This window comes from Protopterus annectens, chromosome 7.part0, assembly GCF_019279795.1.
Source record: "Protopterus annectens isolate FY-2018-M chromosome 7.part0, PAN1.0, whole genome shotgun sequence".
NCBI classification, from domain to species: Eukaryota; Metazoa; Chordata; order Ceratodontiformes; family Protopteridae; genus Protopterus; species Protopterus annectens.
In genome coordinates this window covers 1,802,726,759-1,802,749,083 of record NC_056739.1, presented here as the reverse complement: position 1 = coordinate 1,802,749,083, position 22,325 = coordinate 1,802,726,759, and positions in this window count along the sequence as shown.

Below are 22,325 nucleotides of genomic sequence, written 5' to 3'. Positions count from 1 at the left end.
TTTTCTCAAAAAAAATTCCCCAGAAACACATGCTTGAAATGCATAGGGAAAGCTAAAAACAATAAACGGTCATACTGAAACTGCCAGTTAAGCCAGACCCAGGATTGCCCTACCCCTTTGTAGGGTGGATTGTACCCTACACACCTGCAGAGTTTCAGCCTCCTAGCTTTTTCCCCTCTTGGAGAAAAACAACTTTCCACAGGTATTTTTTCTCTATGCAGAAACATGCTTGAAATGCATAGGGAAAGCTAAAAACAATAAACGGTCATACTGAAACTGGCAGTTAAGCCAGAACCAGGATTGCCCTACCCCTTTGTAGGGTGGATTGTACCCTACACACCTGCAGAGTTTCAGCCTCCTAGCTTTTTCCCTCTTGGAGAAAACAACTTTCCATAGGTATTTTTTCTCTATGCAGAAACATGCTTGAAATGCATAGGGAAAGCTAAAACAATAAACGGTCATACTGAAACTGCCAGTTAAGCCAGACCCAGGATTGCCCTACCCCTTTGTAGGGTGGATTGTACCCTACACACCTGCAGAGTTTCAGCCTCCTAGCTTTTTCCCTCTTGGAGAAAAACAACTTTCCATAGGTATTTTTTCTCTATGCAGAAACATGCTTGAAATGCATAGGGAAAGCTAAAAACAATAAACGGTCATTTGGAAACTGGCAGTTAAGCCAGAACCAGGATTGCCCTACCCCTTTGTAGGGTGGATTGTACCCTACACACCTGCAGAGTTTCAGCCTCCTAGCTTTTTCCCTCTTGGAGAAAAACAAGTTTCAAGGGGTATTTTTTCTCTATGCAGAAACATGCTTGAAATGCATACGGAAAGCTAAAAACAATAAACGGTCATACTGAAACTGGCAGTTAAGCCAGAACCAGGATTGCCCTACCCCTTTGTAGGGTGGATAGTACCCTACACATCTGTAGTTTCAGTATGACCGTTTATTGTTTTTATCTTTCTTTTTGCATTTCAAGCATGTTTCTGCATAGAGAAAATACCCTTGAAATGTTTTCTCCAAGAGGAAAACTAAAACGGTCATGCTGAAACTGGCAGTTAAGCCAGAACCAGGATTGCGCTACCCCTTTGTAAGGTGGATTCTACACAACTGCCAGTTTCAGTATGACCGTTTATTGTTTTTAGCTTTCCCTATGCATTTCAAGCATGTTTCTGCATAGAGAAAAAAATACCCCTGGAAACTTGTTTTTCTCCAAGAGGGAAAAAGCTAGGAGGCTGAAACTTTGCAGGTGTGTAGGGTACAAACTACCTTACAAAGGGGTAAGGCATTCCTGGTTCTGGCTTAACTGCCAGTTTCAGTATGACCGTTTATTGTTTTTAGCTTTCTTTTTGAATTTCAAGCATGTTTCTGCATATAGAAAAAATACCCCTGGAAACTTTTTTATCACCAAGAGTTAAAAAGCTAGGAAGCTGAAACATTGCAGGTGTGTAGGGTGCTATCCACCCTACAAAGGTAAGGCAATCCTGGTTCTGGCTTAACTGCCAGTTACAGTATGACCGTTTATTGTTTTTAGCTTTCCCTATGCATTTCAAGCATGTTTCTGCATAGAGAAAAAATACCCTTGAAACTTGTTTTTCTCCAAGAGGGAAAAAGCTAGGAGGGTGAACCTTTGCAGGTGTGTAGGGTACAATCCACCATACAAAGGGGTAAGACAGTCCTGGTTATGGCTTAACTGCCAGTTTCAGTATGACCGTTTATTGTTTTTAGCTTTCTTTTGAATTTCAAGCATGTTTCTGCATAGAGAAAAATACCCTTGGAAACTTGTTTTTCTCCAAGAGGGAAAAAGCTAGGAGTCTGAAACTTTGCAGGTGTGTAGGGTACAATCCACCATACAAAGGGGTAAGGCAATCCTGGTTCTGGCTTAACTGCCAGTTTCGGTATGGCCGACCTGCCTGTGTGAGAAGTCATGCAGCAGGAAGGCTTTAATGAACAGCTGTCGTGTATGACGGCTTCTACTAACTCTCTTTTTTCTTTTCAGGTGAGGAGAATGAAATCCAAAGGAAGAATGCTTTAAAAATACAGAATCCAAACTTTGAGGAGAATTCCCGTGTTTCTATGTTTACTGAAGCTGATATGAGCGTTATACAGCATGGAGCCGAACAGGCTGATGAACAGTGTGTTTACCCGACCAGGGCATTTCAATTCCCTCTTAAAAGGTACTGGCTGCCTGAATGTATTCATGAAAAAAATCCTATAAAAGTTGCAAATAATGAAAGCATGAGCCTAAATGTTGTCAATATAGGATTGAATGACTTCCGATCACAGAATATTAATGAAAATGTTAAAAATTTTGCTTATAACACTGTAAATAAAGAACGAGAAAAAAGCTCCATAGAGGCAGGAGAAGCTACATTTTCCTGCCCGCAGGGAGACACTATTTTGGGCTTAGAAACTGTCATACAACCGCCGATTTCATCAAATGTATGTAATGTTAAACAAAGTGTTTTTTTAAGTGCAAATAATGAGAATATGCCTAAAGATTCACAAAAAAACAAGATTAGAGAGTGTCAGATCTCATAATATGTATGCAAGAATACAAAATGTGATATTTAACAGTGATAATATAGAACCAGAAAAGAGATCCATAGAGGCGGAGAAGCTGCATTTCCCTGCCCACCGGGAGGCACTATTTCTGGCTTGCAAACTGTCATACAACCGCGGCAGACATCCAATGCATGTAGTGTTGAACAAAATGTTTTGTTTGGTGCAAATAATGAAAATATGCTAACAGAACTACGAAATACAGGTTTAGAATGTGTCAGATCACACAATATGCATGCAAAAATACAAAATGTGATATTTAACAATAAAAATGCAGAACCTGAAAAAAGAACCATAGAGGCAGGAGAAGCTGCTTTTTCCTGCCCACAGGGAGACACTATTTTCGGCTTGCAAACTGCCATACAACCGCGGCTGTTCACTAATGGTTCTTTTGTATTCCAGGAACAAAATAAAGCTATTTTACTTACAGAAAATGTTTCAATATAATAACAATGTTATAATGTTTTCTTGCATCACTAAGTTCATAAGGTTACTGAAAAAACTAATGGTTGTAACTCATTTGTTGGTGCATTATCAAATAAATAAAATGCAGTTTTGAAATCTGACTGTCTTGCTGCTTCTAGTATTCTGTTCCATACAGACATTTCAGAATTTTGACATTGCATGCTTTCTTCACTTACTTCACTAATTACATTTTTATTTATATTCCCATCATTTCTATTCGTTTCTTCATTTATGGAAAAAGTCATTTCAACATTACCTTGTGACATATTTACATTTGGAGTTTTTCTTACTTCATCTTGTTCTCTTTTCATTATAACATCTAAGAAAGCATTAAAAAAACCTGGAGGGCTTTCTGCCATTGCAGCTACAGTTTGCAACAGTTTAAATGCTTCTGTTATGCTTACATGTTTAGCCATTGTTATTATATTTTCCCATATTGCAGGAAAATTTGTATTATTTATACTTACAGTTTTATTTGTATGTCCATCTTCTTTATTCTGAAAAGATTTACCTGTGCCATCATTTCTTGCCTTTTGTAATTCTCCTGTAACATTTTCTGTAAGTAAAATAGCTTTATTTTGTTCCTGGAATACAAAAGAACCATTAGTGAACAGCCACGGTTGTATGGCAGTTTGCAAGCCGAAAATAGCGTCTCCTGTGGGCAGGAAAAAGCAGCTTCTCCTGCCTCTATGGTTCTTTTTTCAGGTTCTGCATTTTTATTGTTAAATATCACATTTTGTATTTTTGCATGCATATTGTGTGATCTGACACCTTCTAAACCTGTATTTTGTAGTTCTGTTAGCATATTTTCATTATTTGCACCAAACAAAACATTTTGTTCAACACTCCATGCATTGGATGTCTGCCGCGGTTGTATGACAGTTTGCAAGCCAGAAATAGTGCTTCCCGGTGGCAGGGAAATGCAGCTTCTCCCGCCTCTATGGATCTCTTTTCTGGTTCTATATTATCACTGTTAAATATCACATTTTGTATTCTTGCATACATATTATGAGATCTGACACTCTCTAATCTTGTTTTTTTGTGAATCTTTAGGCATATTCTCATTATTTGCACTTAAAATGAAATCGGCGGTTGTATGACAGTTTCTAAGCCCAAAATAGTGTCTCCCTGCGGGCAGGAAAATGTAGCTTCTCCTGCCTCTATGGAGCTTTTTCTCGTTCTTTATTTACAGTGTTATAAGCAAAATTTTTAACATTTTCATTAATATTCTGTGATCGGAAGTTATCCAATCCTATATTGACAACATTTAGGCTCATGCTTTCATTATTTGCAACTTTTATAGGATTTTTTTCATGAATACATTCAGGCCGCGTTTCCGCGGGACTTACAGTACGTTTTAAGCCGGAATTGAAATGCCCTGGTCGTGTAAACTCACACTGTTCATCAGCCTGTTCGGCTCCATGCTGTATTTATTTATTTATTTATTTATTTATTTATTTATTTAACATTTGTTGACCGGGAATGTCCGACTAGGTTCCACAGAGCCTGTTTTCAGCGGAGGCCCGGGGAGAAACGGTCCAGATGCATGTCTTTGGAATGTGGGAGGAAACCGGAGTACCTGGAGGAAACCCACGCAAACACAGGGAGAACATGCAAACTCCACACAGAAGGCACTCCAGCCGAGAATCAAACCGGAGAACCTCTTGCTGTGAGGCGACAACGTTAACCGCTGCACCACTGTGCCGCCCTATAACGTAATGTATAACGCTCATATCAGCTTCAGTAAACATAGAAACACGGGAATTCTCCTCAAAGTTTGGATTCTGTATTTTTAAAGCATTCTTCCTTTGGATTTCATTCTCCTCACCTGAAAAGAAAAAAGAGAGTTAGTAGAAGCTGTCATACCCGACAGCTGTTCAGTAAAGCCTTCCTGCTGCATGACTTCTCACACAGGCAGATCGGCCATACTGAAACTGGCAGTTAAGCCAGAACCAGGATTGCCTTACCCCTTTGTAGGGTGGATACTACCCTACACACCTGTAAAGATTCAGCCTCCTAGCTTTTTCCCTCTTGGAGAAAAACAGGTTTCCAGGGGTATTTTTTCTCTATGCAGAAACATGCTTGAAATGCATAGGGAAAGCTAAAAACAATAAACGGTCATACTGAAACTGGCAGTTAAGCCAGAACCAGGATTGCCTTACCACTTTGTAGGGTGGAAAGTACCTTACACACCTGCAAAGTTTCAGCCTCCTAGCTTTTTCCCTCTTGGAGAAAAACAAGTTTCCAGGGGTATTTTTTCTCTATGCAGAAACATGCTTGAAATGCATAGGGAAAGCTAAAAACAATAAACGGTCATTTGGAAACTGGCAGTTAAGCCAGAACCAGGATTGCCCTACCCCTTTGTTGGGTGGCTTGTACCCTACACACCTGCAGAGTTTCAGCCTCCTAGCTTTTTCCCTCTTGGAGAAAAACAACTTTCCATAGGTATTTTTTCTCTATGCAGAAATATGCTTGAAATGCAAAAAGCTAAAAACAATAAACGGTCATACTGAAACTGCCAGTTAAGCCAGACCCAGGATTGCCCTACCCCTTTGTAGGGTGGATTGTACCCTACACACCTGCAGAGTTTCAGCCTCCTAGCTTTTTCCCTCTTGGAGAAAAACAACTTTCCACGGGTACTTTTTCTCTATGCAGAAACATGCTTGAAATGCATAGGGAAAGCTAAAAACAATAAACGGTCATTTGGAAACTGGCAGTTGAGCCAGAACCAGGATTGCCCTACCCCTTTATTGGGTGGCTTGTACCCTACACACCTGCAGAGTTTCAGCCTCCTAGCTTTTTCCCTCTTGGAGAAAAACAACTTTCCATGGGTATTTTTTCTCTATGCAGAAATATGCTTGAAATGCAAAAAGAAAGCTAAAAACAATAAACGGTCATACTGAAACTGCCAGTTAAGCCAGACCCAGGATTGTCCTACCCCTTTGTAGGGTCGATTGTACCCTACACACCTGCAGAGTTTCAGCCTCCTAGCTTTTTCCCTCTTGGAGAAAAACAACTTTCCATAGGTATTTTTTCTCTATGCAGAAACATGCTTGAAATGCATAGGGAAAGCTAAAAACAATAAACGGTCATTTGGAAACTGGCAGTTAAGCCAGAACCAGGATTGCCCTACCCCTTTGTAGGGTGGATTGTACCCTACACACCTGCAGAGTTTCAGCCTCCTAGCTTTTTCCCTCTTGGAGAAAAACAACTTTCCATAGGTATTTTTTCTCTATGCAGAAATATGCTTGAAATGCATAGGGAAAGCTAAAAACAATAAACGGTCATACTGAAACTGCCAGTTAAGCCAGACCCAGGATTGCCCTACCCCTTTGTAGGGTGGATTGTACCCTACACACCTGCAGAGTTTCAGCCTCCTAGCTTTTTCCCTCTTGGAGAAAAACAACTTTCCACAGGTATTTTTCTCTATGCAGAAACATGCTTGAAATGCATAGGGAAAGCTAAAACAATAAACGGTCATACTGAAACTGGCAGTTAAGCCAGAACCAGGATTGCCCTACCCCTTTGTAGGGTGGATTGTACCCTACACACCTGCAGAGTTTCAGCCTCCTAGCTTTTTCCCTCTTGGAGAAAAACAACTTTCCATAGGTATTTTTCTCTATGCAGAAACATGCTTGAAATGCATAGGGAAAGCTAAAAACAATAAACGGTCATACTGAAACTGCCAGTTAAGCCAGACCCAGGATTGCCCTACCCCTTTGTAGGGTGGATTGTACCCTACACACCTGCAGAGTTTCAGCCTCCTAGCTTTTTCCCTCTTGGAGAAAAACAACTTTCCATAGGTATTTTTTCTCTATGCAGAAACATGCTTGAAATGCATAGGGAAAGCTAAAAACAATAAACGGTCATTTGGAAACTGGCAGTTAAGCCAGAACCAGGATTGCCCTACCCCTTTGTAGGGTGGATTGTACCCTACACACCTGCAGAGTTTCAGCCTCCTAGCTTTTTCCCTCTTGGAGAAAAACAACTTTCCATAGGTATTTTTCCCTATGCAGAAACATGCTTGAAATGCATAGAAAGCTAAAAACAATAAACGGTCATACTGAAACTGGCAGTTAAGCCAGAACCAGGATTGCCCTACCCCTTTGTAGGGTGGATTGTACCCTACACACCTGCAGAGTTTCAGCCTCCTAGCTTTTTCCCTCTTGGAGAAAAACAACTTTCCATAGGTATTTTTTCTCTATGCAGAAACATGCTTGAAATGCATAGGGAAAGCTAAAAACAATAAACGGTCATACTGAAACTGGCAGTTAAGCCAGAACCAGGATTGCCCTACCCCTTTGTAGGGTGGATTGTACCCTACACACCTGCAGAGTTTCAGCCTCCTAGCTTTTTCCCTCTTGGAGAAAAACAACTTTCCATAGGTATTTTTCTCTATGCAGAAACATGCTTGAAATGCATAGGGAAAGCTAAAAACAATAAACGGTCATACTGAAACTGGCAGTTAAGCCAGAACCAGGATTGCCCTACCCCTTTGTAGGGTGGATTGTACCCTACACACCTGCAGAGTTTCAGCCTCCTAGCTTTTTCCCTCTTGGAGAAAAACAACTTTCCATAGGTATTTTTTCTCTATGCAGAAACATGCTTGAAATGCATAGGGAAAGCTAAAAACAATAAACGGTCATACTGAAACTGGCAGTTAAGCCAGACCCAGGATTGCCCTACCCCTTTGTAGGGTGGATTGTACCCTACACACCTGCAGAGTTTCAGCCTCCTAGCTTTTTCCCTCTTGGAGAAAAACAACTTTCCACAGGTACTTTTTCTCTATGCAGAAACATGCTTGAAATGCATAGGGAAAGCTAAAAACAATAAACGGTCATTTGGAAACTGGCAGTTAAGCCAGAACCAGGATTGCCCTACCCCTTTGTTGGGTGGATTGTACCCTACACACCTGCAGAGTTTCAGCCTCCTAGCTTTTTCCCTCTTGGAGAAAAACAACTTTCCATAGGTATTTTTTCTCTATGCAGAAATATGCTTGAAATGCATAGGGGAAGCTAAAAACAATAAACGGTCATACTGAAACTGCCAGTTAAGCCAGACCCAGGATTGCCCTACCCCTTTGTAGGGTGGATTGTACCCTACACACCTGCAGAGTTTCAGCCTCCTAGCTTTTTCCCTCTTGGAGAAAAACAACTTTCCACAGGTACTTTTTCTCTATGCAGAAAAATGCTTGAAATGCATAGGGAAAGCTAAAAACAATAAACGGTCATTTGGAAACTGGCAGTTAAGCCAGAACCAGGATTGCCCTACCCCTTTGTTGGGTGGATTGTACCCTACACACCTGCAGAGTTTCAGCCTCCTAGCTTTTTCCCTCTTGGAGAAAAACAACTTTCCATAGGTATTTTTTCTCTATGCAGAAATATGCTTGAAATGCAAACAGAAAGCTAAAAACAATAAACGGTCATACTGAAACTGCCAGTTAAGCCAGACCCAGGATTGCCCTACCCCTTTGTAGGGTGGATTGTACCCTACACACCTGCAGAGTTTCAGCCTCCTAGCTTTTTCCCTCTTGGAGAAAAACAACTTTCCATAGGTATTTTTTCTCTATGCAGAAACATGCTTGAAATGCATAGGGAGTTAAATCCACGTTTATTAATATATTCAATAAAAGAAACATTACAGTACAGGTAAATAAAACATTACATGAGTTACATATATTGGCACCACTGTGCCCTTATTTTGTTACATTAAGAATGTAAAGAGGAAAAAAAAGAGAATAACTACATGTAAGACAATTTATCTAATTATGAATTGTACATAATCATGTTGCGTTAACCAAAATTTTAACTTTTTAAGCATAACTGAAATGGGATACATTTGAGAAGACCTATTCTCATAACATCTGGCTGTCCAGAGAAGATAAAGACATGAAACTAATAAAAAATCTAACGTCTGAACATTTTCATTCCAATAAAGTCCATAATCTCCATATAAGATCTTGCTCATGGAAAGCGGAAACAAAGTCTGAACCCTAAAAAATCGCCTTACCTGTGCCCAGAAGGTAACTGCTCTTGGGCAATGCAAAAATACATGTGCAGAGTCTTCAGGAGCAGAACAACCCAAGCGGCGACAAATCCTATCCTCTACTTGCCTAAAGGGCAGGGATGCTCGTACCGGCAATTTGTTTAGCGAAGCCCTCCATAACAAATCACTCCACTGTGGAATATCTTTATATCTAACACGTCTTCGACGAAGACCATGCAATTGCATTGGAGTATACCCTGAGAAACCATCTACCCAAACAAAATTGGTCATTGTTACAGAATACCAAACCATGCGGGGTGAGGCTATAGAAAGAGTGGGGATCTGATATTTCATTACAACCAATTGAATGTCCTGTAATTCTTGGGAATCCAGGCCTCTGGTTCGTTTTCCATGCAACAACTTATCCCAAAAGGGGAAGTTAGTTGTATACGTCAAAGCTCCAACCAAGGAAGTTTCCTTACTTTTTAAGTGAGCCCATAAGAAATGCAAAAACTGAATCTGGAGAAATAGGATCGGATGATGTAAAGCCAATCCACCTTTTGTTGAGGGAGAATACACCACTCCTCTCCTGACTGGATTCAGTTGAGAAGCCCAAAAGAAATTAAAACATTGCTTCAACACTAACGCCATCCAGGCCATAGGAAAGAAATACACCGTGAAAACATATTGAAGCTTTGGAATAAAAAAGGTATTTAGCATAAATACCCTCTTTGCATACGTCATGGGAAAGGTCGCCCAAAACTTCATTCGGGCCAAAGCCAACTGCACCAACTGAAAACATTTTTCTCTCACAAACGGTATAGTTCCAAAAGGAACTCCCAAAACAGTGACTCCTTCTGTACTGAATGGAATCTGTTGGGTAGAGAATAATGAAGTAGGAGAAGCCGTAAAACCTGCCGACTTTGTCAAGTTAAGAGATAGACCCACATAGGAAAACAATGGTAACAACGTATTATAGAATTGTGCATTAAATACCCCTCTATCTTCCGCTAAATAAGTGATATCATCAGCATATGAAAAGAGTCGCGGGGTCAAAGTTCCCAAACAGTTATATGAATGGGGAGGTAAACATAATGTCTTCCTAAATTGCAAAAACACTGCACTCACCACCAATGCGAGTAAAAAGGCGCTAAGCGGACATCCTTGTCTAATTCCACAACGCAACCGTACCTCCTTACCAACCCATCCATTAATCACCGGCGTTACTGCAGAATAAGCATGTAAAGTGCGAATACATTTGCAAAAACTTTCACCAAAACCATACGCTGCAATAATCGCATTTAAAGCAGAATGAGACACGTTGTCGAATGCCTTTGCAATATCAGCGGTAACCACCAAAGAGGGGGGGTGAACAGCCACAGATGAGACTATTTGTTTAACTGTATGCAAAATCTCTGCCATTGATCGGCCTGGAATACCATACACACCAGATTCCAAAATTTGAGGTAAAATCGTCCTTAACCGCAATTGTAATACCTTTGTAAATAGCTTGTAGTCAGTATTACAAAGCGCTATAGGACGCCAATTAGACAAGGAGGCACGATCCCCCTTTTTCCAAATGAAATGAATCGCAGTTGACAATGGCACACCATCCACAAATCCATTCATCAACCAATCATTAAACAATGTTACCAAACATTTAAGGCAATCTGGGGGCAACAGGGTATAAAAAGCATATGGGATACCATCTGGGCCCGGAGCTGTATCTTTTTTAGCTAGCTGATGTAAAGCCTCCTGTACCTCTTCCAACTGAATCACCCTCTCCATTTTCGCTTTCAAAGCTGCTGGCATCGGAAACATTCCCCAATTTTGTAGAAAAGGTCCCTTATCAATATATTGTTCCTTCAAATATTTATTAGCTATGCCTAACATCCCCCTCTGATTATTGCATAACCGACCCTGGGAATCTCTCAAGCAGCGCATTAAGCTGTGCTTGTTCCCCAACTTCCTAGTCAAAAAGGGAAGACAATGGTCCGCTTTCCCTTGAGTCGATCTAGCTAATCTTTGCAATTGGGAATGAACCCTAGACAACGCTAAAGTATACATTTCTTTTAAATACAACAAAACATCAGAGACATTTGACCTAGACACAGCAACATAATTGTCATATGCATCATTTGTCCGTTGTTTAAGACATATATGATATCTATGAGACATCCATTCATACCGATCTTTCACCTTGGTTTTCATATCCACCCACCAGTCTTGTGTGGTAGAATACATGGAGCGCAATGTACAATGATCCTGCCACAATTCGTCCAATATGCACTTCCATATGTCTAATTTCAGCAAAGCCGGAGCCATGCGAAAGTGTCCACGTCCTGCAGATACTCTTAAAGTACTTCCAAAAGTGTAAGTTAGTGCGGAATGATCTGTAAAACATAACAACTCAGAAGTCATAGATTTACAAATTAAAGATGGAGAATGCAAACAATAGTCTATGGAAGTGCGATGATCTCCCCGATGATAAGTGTACGCTGGAGAAGGGGCTAACTTTAACGAGGCATCTGCCATTATCTTCGAACCCTAAAAAATCGCCTTACCTGTGCCCAGAAGGTAACTGCTCTTGGGCAATGCAAAAATACATGTGCAGAGTCTTCAGGAGCAGAACAACCCAAGCGGCGACAAATCCTATCCTCTACTTGCCTAAAGGGCAGGGATGCTCGTACCGGCAATTTGTTTAGCGAAGCCCTCCATAACAAATCACTCCACTGTGGAATATCTTTATATCTAACACGTCTTCGACGAAGACCATGCAATTGCATTGGAGTATACCCTGAGAAACCATCTACCCAAACAAAATTATTCATTGTTACAGAATACCAAACCGTTCGGGGTGAGGCTATAGAAAGAGTGGGGATCTGATACTTCATTACAACCAATTGAATGTCCTGTAATTCTTGGGAATCCAGGCCTCTGGATCGTTTTCCATGCAACAACTTATCCCAAAAGGGGAAGTTAGCTGTATACGTCAAAGCTCCAACCAAGGAAGTTTCCTTACTCTTTAAGTGAGCCCACAAGAAATGCAAAAACTGAATCTGGAGAAATAGGATCGGATGATGTAAAGCCAATCCACCTTTTGTTGAGGGAGAATACACCACTCCTCTCCTGACTGGATTCAGTTGAGAAGCCCAAAAGAAATTAAAACATTGCTTCAACACTAACGCCATCCAGGCCATAGGAAAGAAATACACCGTGAAAACATATTGAAGCTTTGGAATAAAAAAGGTATTTAGCATAAATACCCTCTTTGCATACGTCATGGGAAAGGTCGCCCAAAACTTCATTCGGGCCAAAGCCAACTGCACCAACTGAAAACATTTTTCTCTCACAAACGGTATAGTTCCAAAAGGAACTCCCAAAACAGTGACTCCTTCTGTACTGAATGGAATCTGTTGGGTAGAGAATAATGAAGTAGGAGAAGCCGTAAAACCTGCCGACTTTGTCAAGTTAAGAGATAGACCCACATAGGAAAACAATGGTAACAACGTATTATAGAATTGTGCATTAAATACCTCTCTATCTTCCGCTAAATAAGTGATATCATCAGCATATGAAAAGAGTCGCGGGGTCAAAATTCCCAAACAGTTATATGAATGGGGAGGTAAACATAATGTCTTCCTAAATTGCAAAAACACTGCACTCACCACCAATGCGAGTAAAAAAGCGCTAAGCGGACATCCTTGTCTAATTCCACAACGCAACCGTACCTCCTTACCAACCCATCCATTAATCACCGGCGTTACGGCAGAATAAGCATGTAAAGTACGAAGACATTTACAAAAACTTTCACCAAAACCATACGCAGCAATAATCGCATTTAAAGCAGAATGAGACACATTGTCGAAAGCCTTTGCAATATCAGCGGTAACCACCAAAGAGGGGGGGTGAACAGCCACAGATGAGACTATTTGTTTAACTGTATGCAAAATCTCTGCCATTGATCGGCCTGGAACACCATACACACCAGATTCCAAAATTTGAGGTAAAATCGTCCTTAACCGCAATTGTAATACCTTTGTAAATAGCTTGTAGTCAGTATTACAAAGCGCTATAGGACGCCAATTAGACAAGGAGGCACGATCCCCCTTTTTCCAAATGAAATGAATCGCAGTTGACAATGGCACACCATCCACAAATCCATTCATCAACCAATCATTAAACAATGTTACCAAACATTTAAGGCAATCTGGGGGCAACAGGGTATAAAAAGCATATGGGATACCATCTGGGCCCGGCGCTGTATCTTTTTTTGCTAGCTGATGTAAAGCCTCCTGTACCTCTTCCAACTGAATCACCCTCTCCATTTTCGCTTTCAAAGCTGCTGGCATCGGAAACATTCCCCAATTTTGTAGAAAAGGTCCCTTATCAATATATTGTTCCTTCAAATATTTATTAGCTATGCCTAACATCCCCCTCTGATTATTGCATAACCGACCCTGGGAATCTCTCAAGCAGCGCATTAAGCTGTGCTTGTTCCCCACCTTTCTAGTCAAAAAGGGAAGACAATGGTCCGCTTTCCCTTGAGTCGATCTAGCTAATCTTTGCAATTGGGAATGAACCCTAGACAACGCTAAAGTATACATTTCTTTTAAATACAACAAAACATCAGAGACATTTGACCTAGACACAGCAACATAATTGTCATATGCATCATTTGTCCGTTGTTTAAGACATATATGATATCTATGAGACATCCATTCATACCGATCTTTCACCTTGGTTTTCATATCCACCCACCAGTCTTGTGTGGTAGAATACATGGAGCGCAATGTACAATGATCCTGCCACAATTCGTCCAATATGCACTTCCATATGTCTAATTTCAGCAAAGCCGGAGCCATGCGAAAGTGTCCACGTCCTGCAGATACTCTTAAAGTACTTCCAAAAGTGTAAGTTAGTGCGGAATGATCTGTAAAACATAACAACTCAGAAGTCATAGATTTACAAATTAAAGATGGAGAATGCAAACAATAGTCTATGGAAGTGCGATGATCTCCCCGATGATAAGTGTACGCTGGAGAAGGGGCTAACTTTAACGAGGCATCTGCCATTATCTTCCAGCACACCCGAACATCTCGTTCCTGACTCTTCGGGCCTGTCAACAAATGGGAGTTAAAGTCCCCCACCACTATGACTGGAAAAGAAGTCATGACAAACGGTGAAAGCATGCGAAACATACGACATCTGTCCTCAATGTCCAATAATCCATAAAGAACTATCACCCTGAAAAACTGTTGTTGTACTTTGACATCTATAAGTAGTAAACGGCCTGGTATAATGTGGGCAACATCCCGTATTTGTACTTCCGAAGAGTCGTATAGTATCAAAATACCTGAGTGTACATCCAGTCCTTTGGACCAAACATGGTGTTTCCCCCAAGCTGTAGTAATTTGTAATACATGATCATCAGTCAATAATCCTGTGTCTAACAGGCACAGCATGGAAAAGTTTAAAGTCATAATCCAATTTAAAACCAGGGCTCGTTTTCGCAACGAACATACTGAATTGACATTGCAAGACGTCAACAAAAATTCAGCCATGATCATTGGTATGTATTGCTTTCCCCACCTTCTTTTTACCTATGAAGCTAGCTTTACGGGAAGGCTTTGACCTACCTGTACGAGGTTTCTTTTTTCCGACCACCTTCCATGATGGCCCGTCTTTGGCCTTCGTGTTATCAGCATCGTCTGAGCCATCTTCTATGTCGTCGGAGACAGTCAATAGATCCACCTCTGCTTCTTCAGGAAGAGGAGTAGCTTGTAACTGCGCATCCTGTGAAAAGGATTCACCCTCCTGCGAATTTTCCTCTTGAGAACCATCAGAAAATAGTAGTGGTGAATCCTCCTGTGGTGAAGGGGCTATCACGTCCTCCCTCGGGGGCATCGTCTTCGGGGCCGATGTAGGTTTGGGTTTTACTGCCGTGGAAACTTCCTTCTGTGTAATTGGTGGAAAGTCCGCTGAAACAGTCTCTGCTACCTTTAGGGGAGCACAAGCTTCAAATGACTGTGCGTCCTGTGCTATATCCGACATTGTACTGCGTTCCTCTGGAACCACTGGAGACATGAAGGCATCACAAGCTGACGTAGCATGTCGTCCGGAGCACAACATGCAGAAAGTCTTGCAATCCCGGGCAAAATGATCTCTTTGTCCACATCTGGAACACTTTTTTGCGGGACAGTCGGACACCACATGCGTGAAGTCACCACAGAAATAGCAAGTACGGGGCTGTCCTGCATAACGTAGGACACCCCGATGCCCCATCACAAAGCAAACGCCCGGGATGTGGGTAGGTCCGGTATCTGTCAGCTTAAAATCAACAGTCGCCGTCCATCCGCAGTCCCACGCTCCACCGGCCGCTTCATCACAAGACTTCTCCAAGGACAGCACTGTATCGACATGTCTCAGTAAATACTGTTTGATCTGCTCAGGGTCCAGTTGTATCGTTCGGAAGTGTATTGATACCTTCCTCCGAAATTGCACATTGACTTTGAGCAATCGATACTTCGCCACAGATGGAATGTCCCCTTTCGCCAAGAAACTGGCCTGAAAGCGAAGCGCCATTACCTGTGTTTCGAAAAATATTTCACCCACCGACTCCCGTCCCCAATGTAACAGGGCACAGATGGTGGGAAGTGGGAATCCCAATGGCTTTAATAGATCATGCCAGATGTCCGCCCTACTTGTGGGCGCTCCCGAAGCCGTTTGTACCTTGACAGAAGGCTTGTGAACGATGCGAAATCTTTGCGGTGGTATGGCATCCTGTATTGTCGCTGCCGTTGCCCTTGCATATGAGAGGCCCTCTCCTTGCCTCCCTTCAATTTCTTCCCTAGGAGAAGAAGCCACTTCTTCCTGTATGTCCGAATGCGGTCCCGAAAAACGACGTTGTTTTGTTGATCTTGCTCTTGTAAAATCTGGCATGGAGTCACCATCCCCTCCTCTCTTTAAGGAAACATCACGGCCCCCGTCAACGTGGATGGAAGAGGAGGTACCTGTTTCTCTCATCTCTGTCATGCACAAAGGTGAAGCAATCACCGAGGAGCGTTCTCGTACTGTTCTTTGCTCCCGCGCCATATGTGGCGGGATGACAGACAACCTCTGCTGATTGTCTTGCCTGAAATATGCCTCATTTCGTTCCTGTTGTAGGTGGTCAGCAGCCATAGCATCGTTAGTACCATCGTTGGTGCTCCAGTCGGTATAAGCTACCTGTACCATTCTCCTTTCTGTAGAATCCCCTCCTGAAAATACATCGTGCGTCCCTTGTGACGCGCCATCTGGTATTATTTTAAATAAATTAGCAGGTGCACCTACCGGCTTATTTAGTCCCCTCTGCGCATTTGTACTTGTATAGCCCGTTACTGGATCAGAAGGCTCCGTGTATGCAGCTGGGGATGCGGCAAGACCGTCTCCCTGTGCCGCACCTTCCACCTGCCTTATTTGTCCCTTGTCCTGCTTCTGTATGGATTTCGTAGTAGTATTTAGGCTTACCGTGCCCATCGTTTTCATGCGCCCTTCCTTTATGGCTAAATCGTCGGAAGATTGGGAGGAAGCTGTGGATATGTGTAAATCCAGCCCTTCTATGCTGGATGATTGTGTAGAACGGCGATCGGAGCCCAAGGACGCACCTTTAACATCATCGGAAGGTGAGAAAAAGGATGATGAAGTTTCACTCATCTGGCCGTCATCCGTGTCTCTTCCGCTATCTTCCCGACTCACTTTTAATGGTGTTGAACCTGTTACCTGCCTTTGGTTGTGTCGCAAAGCACTTTGTCCCATTCTATCCCCTTTCCGTTGTTCATCAAGTCCTGAAGAGTTGTCATGTAGTTCCCGTGAGGTCGCTAGTTGCAGGGAGTTGTCCGAAGTTAAGTTTTTCCTTTCCCGACCTTGCTTCTGGAAATTATGGCCTGTATTTGCTTGAATCATCATCGTTTCTCTTTGTATCTGTTGTAGATACATTGCAGAGTGACTCGCAACTGTTCCTGCATTAGCGATGTTAGGGGATTTCCCTGACATCGCAAAATTTTGTTTAAAGCCATTTGCAGGCTGATTGGAAGCACCAGAAGCCCGAAATGAGAGCCCTGAGAAGGGCTGTTGTAAATTTAGCTCGATGGGGCTTGCTAGTTCCATCTCCTCGGCCCAACTTAACAAAGAAGAAGTTGGGAGCTGTCGTTCTTGCCGAGATCGGTCTGAAACTTCTTGTAGTTGTTCTCCATCGTCTTGGACATTCATTTCCATCAATTCTGAAGTCGAAATGGAGCTGAATCCCTGGGAATCGTCGTCAGTAGCAGCTGCAGAGGCAGCATGATCGCTTTTTACACCCTCCATCATAGGGAAAGCTAAAAACAATAAACGGTCATACTGAAACTGGCAGTTAAGCCAGAACCAGGATTGCCCTACCCCTTTGTAGGGTGGATTGTACCCTACACACCTGCAGAGTTTCAGCCTCCTAGCTTTTTCCTCTTGGAGAAAAACAACTTTCCATAGGTATTTTTTCTCTATGCAGAAACATGCTTGAAATGCATAGGGAAAGCTAAAAACAATAAACGGTCATACTGAAACTGGCAGTTAAGCCAGAACCAGGATTGCCCTACCCCTTTGTAGGGTGGATTGTACCCTACACACCTGCAGAGTTTCAGCCTCCTAGCTTTTTCCCTCTTGGAGAAAAACAACTTTCCATAGGTATTTTTTCTCTATGCAGAAACATGCTTGAAATGCATAGGGAAAGCTAAAAACAATAAACGGTCATACTGAAACTGGCAGTTAAGCCAGAACCAGGATTGCCCTACCCCTTTGTAGGGTGGATTGTACCCTACACACCTGCAGAGTTTCAGCCTCCTAGCTTTTTCCCTCTTGGAGAAAAACAACTTTCCATAGGTATTTTTCTCTATGCAGAAACATGCTTGAAATGCATAGGGAAAGCTAAAACAATAAACGGTCATACTGAAACTGGCAGTTAAGCCAGAACCAGGATTGCCCTACCCCTTTGTAGGGGGGATTGTACCCTACACACCTGCAGAGTTTCAGCCTCCTAGCTTTTTCCCTCTTGGAGAAACAACTTTCCATAGGTATTTTTCTCTATGCAGAAACATGCTTGAAATGGATAGGGAAAGCTAAAACAATAAACGGTCATACTGAAACTGGTAAGTTTGCAAGCCGAAAATAGTGTCTCCCTGTGGTCAGGAAAAAGCAGCTTCTCCTGCCTCTATGGTTCTTTTTCAGGTTCTGCATTTTTATTGTTAAATATCACATTTTGTATTTTTGCATGCATATTGTGTGATCTGACACCTTCTAAACCTCTATTTTGTAGTTCTGTTAGCATATTTTCATTTTTGCACCAAACAAAACACTTTGTTCAACACTACATGCATTGGATGTCTGCCGCGGTTGTATGACAGTTTGCAAGCCAGAAATAGTGCCTCCCGGTGGGCAGGGAAATGCAGCTTCTCCCGCCTCTATGGATCTCTTTTCTGGTTCTATATTATCACTGTTAAATATCACATTTTGTATTCTTGCATACATATTATGAGATCTGACACTCTCTAATCTTGTTTTTTTGTGAATCTTTAGGCATATTCTCAGTATTTGCACTTAAAAACACTTTGTTTAACATTACATACATTTGATGAAATCGGCGGTTGTATGACAGTTTCTAAGCCCAAAATAGTGTCTCCCTGCGGGCAGGAAAATGTAGCTTCTCCTGCCTCTATGGAGCTTTTTCTCGTTCTTTATTTACAGTGTTATAAGCAACATTTTTAACATTTTCATTAATATTCTGTGATCGGAAGTCATTCAATCCTATTTTGACAACATTTAGGCTCATGCTTTCATTATTTGCAACTTTTATTTGATTTTTTTCATGAATACATTCAGGCCGCTCCATGCTGTATAACCCTCCTATCAGCTTCAGTAAACATAGAAACACGGGAATTCTCCTCAAAGTTTGGATTCTGTATTTTTAAAGCATTCTTCCTTTATGCAGAAACATGCTTGAAATGCATAGGGAAAGCTAAAAACAATAAACGGTCATACTGAAACTGGCAGTTAAGCCAGAACCAGGATTGCCCTACCCTTTGTAGGGTGGATTGTACCCTACACACCTGCAGAGTTTCAGCCTCCTAGCTTTTTCCCTCTTGGAGAAAAACAACTTTCCAGGTTTTTTTTCTCTATGCAGAAACATGCTTGAAATGCAAAAAGAAAGCTAAAAACAATAAACGGTCATACTGAAACTGGCAGTTAAGCCAGAACCAGGATTGCCCTACCCCTTTGTAGGGTGGATTGTACCCTACACACCTGCAGAGTTTCAGCCTCCTAGCTTTTTCCCTCTTGGAGAAAAACAACTTTCCAGGGGTATTTTTTCTCTATGCAGAAATATGCTTGAAATGCAAAAAGAAAGCTAAAAACAATAAACGGTCATACTGAAACTGGCAGTTAAGCCAGAACCAGGATTGCCCTTCCCATTTGTAGGGTGGATAATACTCTACACACCTGCAGAGTTTCAGCCTCCTAGCTTTTTCTCTCTTGGAGAAAAACAACTTTCTAGGGTTATTTTTCTCTATGCAGAAACATGCTTGAAATGCATAGGGAAAGCTAAAAACAATAAACGGTCATACTGAAACTGGCAGTTAAGCCAGAACCAGGATTGCCCCACCCCTTTGTAGGGTGGATAATACCCTACACACCTGCAGAGTTTCAGCCTCCTAGCTTTTTACCTCTTGGAGAAAAACAACTTTCTAGGGTTATTTTTTCTCTATGCAGAAACATGCTTGAAATGCATAGGGAAAGCTAAAAACAATAAACGGTCATACTGAAACTGGCAGTTAAGCCAGAACCAGGATTGCCCCAACCCTTTGTAGGGTGGATAATACCCTACACACCTGCAGAGTTTCAGCCTCCTAGCTTTTTCTCTCTTGGAGAAAAACAACTTTCTAGGGTTATTTTTTCTCTATGCAGAAACATGCTTGAAATGCATAGGGAAAGCTAAAAACAATAAACGGTCATACTGAAACTGGCAGTTAAGCCAGAACCAGGATTGCCCCACCCCTTTGTAGGGTGGATAATACCCTACACACCTGCAGAGTTTCAGCCTCCTAGCTTTTTCCCTCTTGGAGAAAAACAACTTTCCAGGGGTATTTTTTCTCTATGCAGAAATATGCTTGAAATGCATAGGGAAAGCTAAAAACAATAAACGGTCATACTGAAACTGGCAGTTAAGCAAGAACCAGGATTGCCCTTCCCCTTTGTAGGGTGGATAATACTCTACACACCTGCAGAGTTTCAGCCTCCTAGCTTTTTCTCTTGGAGAAAAACAACTTTCTAGGGTTATTTTTTCTCTATGCAGAAACATGCTTGAAATGCATAGGGAAAGCTAAAACAATAAACGGTCATACTGAAACTGGCAGTTAAGCCAGAACCAGGATTGCCCTACCCCTTTGTAGGGTGGATAATACTCTACACACCTGCAGAGTTTCAGCCTCCTAGCTTTTTCTCTCTTGGAGAAAAACAACTTTCTAGGGTTATTTTTCTCTATGCAGAAACATGCTTGAAATGCAACAAGAAAGCTAAAAACAATAAACGGTCATACTGAAACTGGCAGTTAAGCCAGAACCAGGATTGCCCTACCCTTTGTAGGGTGGATAATACCCTACACACCTGCAGAGTTTCAGCCTACTAGCTTTTTCTCTCTTGGAGAAAAACAACTTTCCAGGGTTATTTTTCTCTATGCAGAAACATGCTTGAAATGCATAGGGAAAGCTAAAAACAATAAACGGTCATACTGAAACTGGCAGTTAAGCCAGAACCAGGATTGCCCTACCCCCTTGTAGGGTGGATAATACCCTACACACCTGCAGAGTTTCAGCCTCCTAGCTTTTTCCCTCTTGGAGAAAAACAACTTTCCAGGGGTATTTTTTCTCTATGCAGAAATATGCTTGAAATGCAAAAAGAAAGCTAAAAACAATAAACGGTCATACTGAAACTGGCAGTTAAGCCAGAACCAGGATTGCCCTTCCCCTTTGTAGGGTGGATAATACTCTACACACCTGCAGAGTTTCAGCTTCCTAGCCTTTTCTCTCTTGGAGAAAAACAACTTTCTAGGGTTTTTTTTCTCTATGCAGAAACATGCTTGAAATGCATAGGGAAAGCTAAAAACAATAAACGGTCGTACTGAAACTGGCAGTTAAGCCAGAACCAGGATTGCCCTTCCCCTTTGTAGAGTGGATAATACTCTACACACCTGCAGAGTTTCAGACTCCTAGCTTTTTCTCTCTTGGAGAAAAACAACTTTCTAGGGTTATTTTTTCTCTATGCAGAAACATGCTTGAAATGCATAGGGAAAGCTAAAAACAATAAACGGTCATACTGAAACTGGCAGTTAAGCCAGAACCAGGATTGCCCCACCCCTTTTTAGGGTGGATAATACCCTACACACCTGCAGAGTTTCAGCCTCCTAGCTTTTTCCCTCTTGGAGAAAAATAACTTTCCAGGGGCATGTTTTCTCTATGCAGAAACATGCTTGAAATGCATAGGGAAAGCTAAAAACAATAAACGGTCATACTGAAACTGGCAGTTAAGCCAGAACCAGGATTGCCCCACCCCTTTGTAGGGTGGATAATACTCTACACACCTGCAGAGTTTCAGACTCCTAGCTTTTTCTGTCTTGGAGAAAAACAACTTTCTAGGGTAATTTTTTCCCTATGCAGAAACATGCTTGAAATGCAAAAAGAAAGCTAAAAACAATAAAAGGTCATACTGAAACTGGCATTTAAGCCAGAACCAGGATGCTTCTGTCATGCTTACACGTTTAGCCATTGTTATTATATTTTCCCATATTGCAGGAAAATTAGTATTATTTATACTTAGTTTTATTTGTATGTCCATCTTCTTTATTCTGAAAAGTTTACCTGTGCCATCATTTCTTGCCTTTTGTAATTCTCCTGTAACATTTTCTCTAAGTAAAATAGCTTTATTTTATTCCTGGAATACAAAAGAACCATTAGTGAATAGCCCCGGTTGTATGGCAGTTTGCAAGCCGAAAATAGTGTCTCCCTGTGGCAGGAAAAAGCAGCTTCTCCTGCCTCTATAGTTCTTTTTTCAGGTTCTGCATTTTTATTATTAAATATCACATTTTGTATTTTTGCATGCATATTGTGTGATATGGCACCTTCTAAACTTGTATTTTGTAGTTCTGTTAGCATATTTTCATTATTTGCACCAAACAAAACACTTTGTTCAACACTACATGCATTGGATGTCTGCCGCGGTTGTATGACAGTTTGCAAGCCAGAAATAGTGCCTC